At 49.7% G+C, this 11,323-nt stretch overlaps 1 long non-coding RNA gene across 1 annotated transcript; it reads right to left on the bottom strand.

Moving 5' to 3' along the window:
- Nucleotides 1-1,604: 1,604 nt before the first annotated feature.
- LOC117802597 lies at nt 1,605-3,750 on the bottom strand. The gene is made up of 3 exons (XR_004625955.1): nt 3,659-3,750; nt 3,155-3,368; nt 1,605-1,739 (listed from the first exon to the last, which is right to left on the bottom strand). It is a non-coding gene; the product is annotated as an uncharacterized LOC117802597 (long non-coding RNA).
- Nucleotides 3,751-11,323: the final 7,573 nt, after the last annotated feature.

Here is an 11,323-nt window from a genome sequence, read left to right as displayed (position 1 = left end):
CTTTAAATCAGTCAATCAATTGATCAATCGATGCTTACAGAACTGTACACTCAAAAGGGTGAATTTTGCTATATGTAAATTATACCTTAATTTTTAAACATTCCCCCCAAAAGACAGAAAAACAGTTCAAGTCAACACATTTTCAATGGCAATACTTTTGTGTTGGGCCCTGGGAGATGTTATAAAAGAAACGTGATCCACATCCAGTCGTGAGAGGTTGATAGCCTTGCTAGAAAGTCGGCACTGTGCTAAGCACTGAGATACAATTGTGAGCAGACATTGATCTAATAATCCCGCAAATGTAAATGGACGGCATAAGTGTGTGAAGAATTGCTTCTGATTAATTCCCAATTGATTCTAGAATGTCAGCAAAGCCTCCTCTGGGGAAAGCTTCTTTTTGAGTCGCTAGACCTGGGCACGGGCTGCAGTGGGGTGCGGGATGGGAAAGGGTGACTGGTAAGTTTCTGGGTGGTGCCACGCCGTAGGTGGCGGAACCAGTAGTGTATTTGGAGAAGGAGCAGATTTGGGGCGGGGGGAAGATCATGAATTCAGCCTAGGAACGGGAGTGGAGCTACAGAAAACAACACCTGATTAAGGGCAAAACTATGCAGTGGACCCAATAGAAATGAAAATGTGCATCTGCATGAAAACTTGGACCTAAGGGTTTATAAGGGCACTATTTGTAATAGACCAAAAGTGGAACAACTCAAATGTCCATCAACTGCTGCGTGGTTAATAAAATGTGATCTCTCCATACAATGGACTGTTATCTAGCAACAGAGAGAAATGAAGTACTGATATCTGCTCCCATGTGGGTGAACTTGACAACATTATGCTAAGTGAAAGAAGCCAGGCACAAAAGACCATGGAATGGAATGGTCTTTAGGAATATTGTATTATATGACATTTCCAGAACAGGCAAATCTATTGAGTCAGAAAATAGTTTGGTGGTTGCCCAAGGCTGGGGAGAATAGGGTGACTGCTAAGGGGTATGAGGGTTCCTTTCATAGAATGATGATGTTCTTTTTTTTTTTTAAGATTTTATTTATTTGTCAGAGAGAGAGAGTGAGAGAGCACAAGCAGGGGGAGCGGCAGGCAGAGGGAGAGAAGCAGGCTCCCTGCTGAGCAAGGATCCCGATGCAGGACTCGATCCCAGGACTCTGGGATCTTGTCCTGAGCCGAAGGCAGACGCTTAACCAAATGAGCCACCCAGGCGTCCCTGATGAAGATGTTCTAAGATTAACTGTGTTGATGGTTGCACAACTCTGTTACTATTTTAAAAACCACTACCCTGTACCCTTTAAATGGGTGACTTGTATGGGATGTCAGTTATACCTCAATAAAACTGTTTTTTTAAAAAGGAAGATAGATAATCCATATAAAGATGTTTGAGATGTTCTATTTAGAATATTGAATCTAGAATCACCCAAACACCCCTTCATGGAAGGATGGTTATAAAAATTAAGACATAGCAATAAGATATAATTCACAAAACAATTAAAAACACATCCAATGACAAAGAAGTGATGAATTTGAAGAGATGTAAATAAAGTTTATTTTATGCAGTAGAGAAAGACGCAATCGATTCGAAGAAGAGCGGGGAAGAGCGCGATCCAGCCAAGTGTGAGCTGCAGAGGCGGAGGGTGGGAGATCGGCAAAGATGGAAACCGGGAGCAGGGACGGTGCATGTCCAGAGCTCTGACACAAAAGGCTCAGAAGTGGCTGTGCTGGCTTTTTCCCTGGTAAGGAATGGGCAAGAAGCTTAGACAGGGGCCATACATATATACGGCTTAGGGTGAGGGGTGTTGAGTTTGGTTCTATGTGCACGGAGGAAGACATTGGTTAAAAAACCAGATTTCTAAGTTCTTAGCTCTTTCTTCCACCTGTTCCTTCACCACTGCTCCCAAGAACTGAGCTCTTCTGAATGCACCCACTACCATTTTTTGAGCACTCAGTCAATGCCAGATATTATGCTAAGTTTTTTGTGTGCTTCATCCTACAGCATCCTTACAATGTGTTTATGAAGTAGGTATTATCGTTCCCATCCTACACATGAAGAGCCATGGCCAATGGTGCCCATCATGAAAGATGGTGCTGGGACTCCAGCCTGGATATTCCAATCTTCAGCCTGAAGCACATGGTTTTTTGTTTTGTTTTGTTTTGTTTTGTTTTGTTTTGTTTTGTTTTGTTTTGTTTTGTTTTTAAGCAGGCCCCACACCCAGTGTGGGGCTGAACCCAATACCCCCAGATCAAGAATCACGTGGCTCTACTGACTGAGCCAGCCAGGTGCCCCTGGGACATGTTTGCATCAAGACGTGACCCTGCTCAGGAAAACCTTTCTTGGAGCTTCCCAAGCTGTCCCACCTTTACAGCAACCCTAGAGGAGGCCCACCTGTTGGCTAGACCAGTGATTCTAGGACCTCACTACTTTGGTGTTCCCAGTTATTGTGTGAATTAAGCAATGATAGTCGTGTGCGGTGGAATCCGAATGCTACCAGCAGCCCTCAATCCACAATCAAACACATTTGCAACTTCGTTCTCTGGAAGGTCCAGGTTGCCACATCTCTGTGTTAACAGGTTATTCCTTTCCTGAGGGAACTGCTCCTCACATGCCTTGATAATAATACTAATAATTAATAATAAAAGATAGTTGTTCCTTGCCATCTAGGACCTGCCTGTGCTTGCCTCCAAACCCCACACCACCATCCCTTCTGCTCTGGGACTTTCCATAAACCATACTTGAATTACACTTAAAATTCTAGCCGAGTGACAGGACGAGATGCCCAGACACTGTGTGATGGTAGTGGCCTGGTTTCAAATATTCTGCCCTGCCGGAGGCTCCTCTGTGAAGGATTCCCATTTACATTCTCTCAGTTGTCTCTGCCAGAAGAAATGGCGGCTACCTGAGGCTGTTTCCAAAAGGCTGTGGAGAAGCTGCATTCATTATTCTCTTCTCTCTCCTTCCCTCCTTTGTCTTTGCCCTGCCCTCCCCCTTAAGTATTTTGATCATGAAAGAAAAACAAATACAACTGTGTGATCCAGCAGGGACACTGAAGCAAACCCACTGTAACACAGTGTTCAACATACTCAGAGACCGGCCGTGACCCCAGGTCGCAGGATGAACTCGCCTTGATGATTTTGTTCCAGAACTTACCAGCATGAGATCTACACACAGTATTGTGGGCCCCATAAGATGTCAAAGTAATGTGCAGCCATCAGCAGAGAAAGGGAAACACTGCTTCCTCAGGCTGGCTAACTGTGGGAAAGGAGAGAACGGCTCTTTAATTCTTGCCGCCTCCATCTGTGGATTCGTGGTCCTGGACCAGTGGCGTCAGCATCACCGGGGAGCGGGGCAGAAATGCAGAAGGCTGGAAAACAAACAAACAAATGTTTAAAATTTCAAGTGAAGGGGCGCCTGGGTGGCACAGTGGTTAAGCGTCTGCCTTTGGCTCAGGGCGTGATCCCAGGGTTCTGGGATCGAGCCCCACGTCAGGCTCCTCCCCTAGGAGCCTGCTTCTTCCTCTCCCACTCCCCCTGCTTGTGTTCCCTCTCTCACTGGCTGTCTCTATCTCTGTCGAATAAATAAATAAAATCTTTTTAAAAAAAATTTCAAGTGAAAAGAGAAACGCAGAATCTCTGGTTCCCTCCTCAGACTTACTGAATCAGAATATGAATGTTAACAAGCCCCCCAGGTGAGTCCTATACATGTTAGTGTTTCATTAGCATTGGCTTAGTAGTATGAATAAAACCACAGACCCAAAATGGAGTCACTGACGTTAAGGACCCACGTCAGCAAACCAAGACTTAATAGCTAACCTAACTGCAGTTTCAACACCACCACCCCCGCCCCCAGGAATGTAACCTTTAACCAATCAACATGGAATTTCCTGGTCAGCACTAGGAAACTTACTGATAGACCCCTTCTTTTCCCCTTAGGAGGGCAACCTTGCCTAAAACAATACATTCTTTGCTAATAATTTCCTTTTTTCACTCCCTCTCTGCTTTAAAATCTTTCCTTTTCTACAGCTCAGCAGATCTCTTTTCTGCTTGCTAGATGGGACGCTGCCCAATTCACGAATCGTTCAATAAGGCCAATTAAATCTTCTAAATTATTCAGTTGGATTTTTTAACAGTAGATTAGGCTCTTTTGCCAGTAACGGTGGAGTTCCTGGTTCCCCTTCGAGGACCCTTGAGGGCTTTGTGCACTTTATTATCCGACAGAGCACCTGGTACCATGCTGAGTGGAGGGAGGAGCCCTGAGTGGGGGAGCGGGTGGATGGCTGGGTGGTTGAAATCATAACACCGGCTCCAATCCTTGGCACTGACTAGCACCCTTCTGCATGGTGAGTGATTGCAGGAACAGCTGGTAGCTCTGTGTCAGGTGAATATAATTTTTATTCCCATTTGAGAGGAAAACGGGGGTCCAGAAAGGTTAAGCAAGCAGCCCAAAGTCACCCAGCTAAACAAGGGTACAGGGGAGAGTCTAGCCAGAGCCTCTATTCCAGTGTTTCTATTTTTATTACCACCACCTTCCAGGGGGCTTTTTAGACATTTTTGTCCTAATTGCTCCCGGTGATATCATGATTCATAGTAAGAAATAGATCTTTGGTCTGAGTCCTGTTTCTGGCACCAATCACCTGAAGAAAACCCTTGGAATTTCCTGAGTGGTAAGAATGATCAAGGTGTCCCGATCCATGCATGCCCCTTCCAACCACACCTGACTTCCTGTTACTGCGGTGACTTTTGAAAAGCACCTGAGGATGGGGGCTGGTTGCCAGGGGAACCGACCTGGGATTGGCAGCCTGGAGCTTTCAGTCCCACCCTCCCGAACTCTGGGGAGGGAAGAGGGGCTGGAGGTTGAATGGATCACCAGTGACTAATGATTTAATCAACCTTGCCTATGTCCTGAGGCATCCAGAAAAACCCAAAAGGGGAGGTCTCTCGAGCTACGGAGTTGGTGAAGACTTGGGGACTGGGGGAGAGTGGCATGCCTAGAGCGTCCGTGCCCCTCCCCCAAACCTCGCCCTGTGCATCTCTCCCATAGAGCTGTTCCTGTGTTACATCCTTCTATGATAAACCGGCAGTCTGGTAAGTAACACGTATCTCTAAATTCTGTGAAATGCTCTTGCAAATTAAACCTGAAGAGGTCTTTGGAACCGCCAACCTGGAGCTGATCTGTCAGAAGCACAGGTGACAGCCTGAATTTGGGATTGGCACCTGAAGAGGGAACGGGGCTGGGGGCAGGCTCGTAGGACGGAACCCCTCAACCTGTGGGATCTGAGGCTATCTCCAGATAGATGTTGTCAGAATTGAGGTGCATTGTAGGACACCCCGCTGGTGTGTGAGAATTACTCGGTGGTGTGGGGCACTCCCCTCACCCCATGCACGTTGTAATTGGTGGCCAGGATCTTACTCTTCCATGAAAGTTTACTGCCACAGACACACTGTATGTCTGTTTATATTCTCTCTGTCTGTGTGTGTTTATGTCAGTTTTTTTCACTCTCCCTGAAGAACCAACTCTTGTTTCCTTGGAAATACCATCACTCCGTGGAGAAGGCCTCCACTTTCCATGAGTGACTCTGTACTAGGCTGTCCTTATAGCGAGGAGCCCAGCGTTTGAGGCTTTAGAAAGGCTGTTTTTGAGCAGAAGAACGGGGTTAGAGGTCTTGGCCAGATGCAGGAACATCTCCCATCATGGAGCAAACAGGTTAGACGTTGGGTTTCTCTTTAGCACAGTGGCTGCTGCAGGAAGGGTCGTGGACTGTGAGCCAGGAGACCCAGCATCCCGCCCCTGTCCTGCCACTACCTGCCCACGTGGCTCTGGGTCCTTCCGTCTCTCAGCACCTCCGTTTCCAGCCTTGAAACTGAGGGGTCTGAACTACATTGGCCCTTTGAAGGAAAAAAAACCAACCCTGCTGTGCCTCTAAGGGGGGCAGATTGGTGAGTTAGCTGTAGTACACGGGACCTACTGGAGAAGCATCTCAGATCAGGGTTACAAAGACGCACCCCGTGCCTTCCAGATGGCCTTCCACTTCGCTCCCGCTGGCCACAGGGGCTGTTTGGGCAGGAGCCTCAGTTTTCCTTTGATGCTAAGAAAACCTTGTTTTGAAGAGAGTTCATAATATTGTAATAATGTTGAATGGGGGGGATGTTGGAGTAATGCATAGACTCGTCCAGTCACTATGTTGTACGTCTGAAGAGAATATAACCTCATATGTCAACTATATTTCAGTTTTTAAAAATCTTGTTTCTGTAAGATTGGGTCAATCCCTAAATAATTTCTTCCCACTTCCACCCTTTCCCCCCAGTCAGTGACTCTGGGGGGAAAGACATAAAATCCCACTCCATCCATCCAACCACTTGAAAGCGACCCAAGAAGAGTACACGAAGGAGCTGGAAGAAATAGCAGCCAGGCGTGGCAGCCAGGAGGCCGTGGCGGTCTGAAACTGAGAAGGAGAGTGTGCCGAAGCCCAGCCATGCTGGGTGGAGAAGGACTAAGGCTGAGCTCCTCTGGCTGGTGTGGCACCCAGGCAGCCCCAAGAGGAGGCCTCGGGGAGCCCAACCCTGCTGGCAGCTCGGCACTGGGGAAGCAGCCACTGCAGAGAAGCTGTGACTCAGTGTGAGTGGCTGCCAGCCTGCAGCGGGGTCCCCAGACCTGCATCAACCCCTAAACCTGGACACCTGAGGTCTGCCAGCCCTGACTGGCCACCAAGGGACTTTTACTGAGTTCTTGCTCATAGGCTCCTCGGGCCTGCTTGGAGAGATAAGACCTGAAAAGATGACCATTCTTTTCTGTTATGGAATGAGAACTGAATCTTAGGGGAAAGGGTTACAGAATTTTGAGAATCCTTTCAATCCTTCAGTACTTTCAGGACATGCTGGGAAGACTTGCTGGAGGAGGAAGCCCTCTGAGCTGGGTCTGGAAGGACCTGCCAGGACTCTGCTGAGGGGGGCGGGGGAAGGGCCTTGTGGAAGGGGAAAAGCAGAAAGCGCTCTCTGCTTCCAGGCACGAATGAATGATTCCTCTCCAAGGTCTTGTCTGGGGACTCCGAGGAACCTGCGGGGCTGCCAGTTCTGGTCCAGCTGCATTTTTGCCTGAGCCTCGTCTGGGAAGTGGTGATCTTTTCAATCACAAGAAAAGTCAGCAAAGACAATCAAGGAAGGAAATCCAAGATCAAGACTCTGGCAACTGCCCAGACACCAGAATTCTGGCAAACTGTGTGCTGTGTGCTTGCTGTGTGACTTGCTCAGGATGACCCAGGGTCGGACTCCCCAGGGAGAACAGGCAGCTGAGCCCTGAGGAGAAGCAGATGGACACTGTGTTTGAGCACCGATGCCAGCCACCCACTGCTGGTACCCTTGGGCAGGCGCTGGCATCTCTCCGGGTTACTGCATCCTTAACATCAGGTCACGCAGTTGGATTCGCTATTGATTCCAAGTTTCCAAGCAGTGCGGAAGGAGTCTACATGGATGGACTCGGAATCATGGCAGGAAAGGGGAGGCAAAGGGCCTGGAAGTGGGCTGGGGAACAGTTTAGGCAAAGACAAAAGGGAAATGGGGAAAGAAAAAAACAGAACAAGAATACATTGGTCTCCTGAGTTACAGAAACTCTGGGTGGGAAGATGACTGGGGAACTTGTCCTTTCGATCTCCCCAACTCCAACTTACCGGAGAGAAGCCCCAACAAAGAATTGGAGACCCCTATTTGTTAACTACACTGTGTGATTTCAGGAGGAAAGTGAGAAAGGGGGTAAGGGAGCCAATCCTTGGTCCCTCCTGGAGGGGGAGGTTGGGAAGCACGTCAACATCTGGAGGGGGGCGGGAACAGCAGCAGCAGCCGGTGGGAGAGAGAAGGGGGAACCTAGCTAGCACCGCAGAGCTTTGAGAAAAGAGCCCAACCTTCATACACAGAATTGGGAAACCCAGCAGCCCTGTCCATCTTTGGTCCTAGGGACCAAACAGGGGACAGGACACTCAGGCCACAGGAGGGCAAGCCAGAGGAGGCTTGGATTCTGGGCCATGAGCCCTTGACCCACAGTGTGGCCTGGACGAGCATACTCATTCCTGGAATCACTGCCTTCCCTGTACGAAATGAGGCATCCTACGTCCACTACCCCGCAAACTGACGTTCTTGGACTCTTTGATTTTCAATTATGTAGGTCTTTAGAGAGTCACCTTTCATTTACTCTACCTCATAGGAGTATTTTAAGGAAATGTGTAAGAATAAACAGCCCCTTCACATGAACTAAATCATTAAGGAATATTGACCAGAATAGACTAGGGGTGTCTCTCTAGGCTGAAATTTTTCTAGAGGTGCAGCTTAAAGCGATCATACTCACCCCTGTTTGTAGACCCATAACCATTGGCTGTGCCGGCTGGGTCAAGAGGGATGTGCAGATGAAGAGACCAGGAGGGATGATGGTGCCCATGTTTCTTTTCCCTATTGTCACCTGCTGTAAGTTCTGGTGCAGAGCCCAACTCAGAGGGTTGCCCAGGAGCCCCTCCCCAGACCTCCTTGCTCTCCTCTGCTCCATCTAACTACTCCCCTTCCTGTCGGCCTTTGCTTTCTTTCTTGGAGCCAAATATTTGTTGTCGTTGTTGTTGTTGTTTTTCTGGAGTATTTCAAACGGTATGAGTAGGGGTCAGACAGCCAGAGCAGGACTACGCTGGGGGAGACGGGAGGATGTGGAGGCTGATGGGGGTGGGGGCTGTCCTCAGAGGGCATGCCTTTTGAGCTGACTTTTGAAGAGTGACTAGGGATGAAGTAAAGGTTAGCTGCTGGGATGGCTTGTGACCAGACATGATTATGAAAGAGCCTGGGTGGGGAAGTCGGGTCAGAGATGTCACTTCAATTCGACTGGCTTGGGCCTTGCCCGGCGGTGACCTTGGGCAATTACTTAAGGTCTCCATGTATGAAAAAGGGGACAAAAGTATTTGCCTGGATCATTGCGAGAATTAAACGGGATAAATTCTGTAAGGCAAGTCTTCACCCCTCACTGTGTCAGCTGGAGAAGCCCCCTTGTGGTCAAAGAAACTCTGTGCTGCTGAGAACATAGAGGAATTGCCAGAGAACAAAACTTTCTGCTGTTCGGTTGTGTGTCCCCGATACCTTCAGCCACCCACCCCCACGGCCCCATGCACCCCCACCCCAGCTGAGCTCGGTAGGAATGTCCACCACCTAGACTCCAGGGTGGGGGCGCTCGATTTGGTCTCAGGACTGTCTGCATCGGTCCATCTCGGATGCTGTGGGTCTGGGCAGGGGTCAATTATAGCACCTAGAGTGTCGAGAATGTGTTGGAAACCAAATCTTCTGATCCTGGTGGCCAGAAACTCAATGAATTTGGGTATGAAGGTGAGAGGCCCACTTGTGGAAGCTGCAAAGTGACTAAAGCCCCGCCCAGGTTTTGGAGAGAAGCAGGGCCTGAGATTTCTATTGATGGTTTTAAGTAGTATTTCGGTTTCGTTCTTGGAAATGGCAGTGAATTCCCATTTTAAATTCACTCTGCATACATCTCAGATTGATCTGTGTTTGTCTAGGGGCTCTGGGATTTGCCAAGTCTCTGTCGATAAACTAGAGTGGACTTTGGAAGAGGTAATTACAGGGCTGGAGCCAGTGGGGAAAGGGGAGAGGGAGCGTGCCTGATGGAGGTTCCAGACTGCCCCCCAGCCTGCAGACAGCCGGCGAGGTTACGGGAAGCGCCCGCACAAATGGCCACCGGAGGACCTGAGCGGGTAGAGCCCTGTCCGGTTAGAGCCCTGGCAAAGCCCAGACTGAGGGATGTGACAAAGCACAGGGTTTGGAATGGGGAAACCTGCTTTTTGAGTCCTCGTTCTGGAAGAGAGATTACTTGACTTGGTGACTGGGGCTGGCCCCAAACTTGAGTCTTCATTTGTAGGATGGGGATAGTTTAATCCCTGTCTTTCGTTCTTAGTGACCTCGGTCAGAGCCAGCTTGGCCCTCCGCCCCTCTGAGAGGGTCACGCCCTACAAAGCCCCTGCTGAGTGGGGCTGGACCTGAAGCCTCCTTTGCTGGCCTCTGCTGACTGTTAGAGCTGGAATCTGGCCAAGAGTGGCCGGCTACCGGACTTGGACTTGAGGCTGGTTTCAGAAGCGAGACCCACACAGATTCTCCCTGAGCATTAGAAAGGAAACCAGGGACCTACTGACACCAGTCTGTAGACACTGGGGGTGGGAGAGTAGGCACCATGGAGGGACAGAGGGACATTTGCAAGAGGAGGAAAGGGAGGGAGGAGGGGAGAGAGGCAAAAAAGAACCCAAAAAGCCAAGAGCACCCTGCATCCCGACCAGGTTCCCCGTCCAGCTTGCAGGAGGCCCGCTGAGCATACTACCTGTCTTCTGAGTCCCTGTAATGTCCGCGTTCTTGCCTCAACCTCTACTTTTTCGATTTCTTGAATCCCCAAGAGCCCAGCCGACCTGGAAGAGCGGCTGAGAGAATTAAGTAAAATAATGGATGAAGTCGAGGACTCAGACCCTGGGTTCTAACTCCCATGGAGGCACCATGCGCCCTTGGCTGCTTTCTACCCCAACACCCCAGCCTGCTATTTCTGCGTCCAACTTAGGGACGCCCATCTTTTGTCCTGCTGGTGTCCTCCCACCCCCAGTCGCAACAGCTGTCCCTTGAGAGTCCCCTGCCCACCTTGCTCAGGCTCTGTGTAGTGCCGGGCAGCCCTTGGCTCTTCCCCACTGGCATCACCCTTCCTGCATATTTCTGCCCTTGGTCCTCTCCACCTCAGCCAGGTTTCTAGCGCCCCAGTGACTTCTCACCACACTGGTACATCTGCCTCCCACTCAGTCCCCCGGGGGACCCGGGGCACTGTCCCTTTTCAGGGCTGCCTGGTTCTTTGGTTCTCAGATTACTCAGTCTTTTGGGCCCTCAAGCAGGCTTGTGCCCACCTCACTGTTTTCCACTCCTGGCTTCGTCTTTGTGACTTTGGTGACAGAGAATTGTGATCCTGAAGTGGCTCACTTTCCTGCCTTTGTCCCCGCTGTCCTTTCTGCCTGAAAGGCTGCGCTCACTCTGCCTCTCCTGTGACCTCACTAGCCCCAACTCATCTCTTAAGACTCTCTCAGTCATCTTCTCCTCCGAGGATTTACAAGGCTTCTCCCGGCTGGTTGGGCACCCTCCACTTTGAGGCCCAGAATCCCTTGTGCCTTTGTCGGAGCACACACCTGACTGTGCTGAGCGTGTTCACCTGTCCGTGGGCTCCACAAGCTGGTAACAGACAGTCTGGCCCATGGGTGTCAGGAAAGCTTTGTGAACAAACATCTGGAAGCAGCTGACCTGGGTTTAAAGCCTGCCCTGT

The sequence above is a fragment of the Ailuropoda melanoleuca genome, chromosome 6 (assembly GCF_002007445.2).
Source record: "Ailuropoda melanoleuca isolate Jingjing chromosome 6, ASM200744v2, whole genome shotgun sequence".
Taxonomy (NCBI): Eukaryota; Metazoa; Chordata; class Mammalia; order Carnivora; family Ursidae; genus Ailuropoda; species Ailuropoda melanoleuca.
Note: the sequence above shows the minus strand (reverse complement) of the source record. Positions and strands in the feature narration are given on the sequence as shown.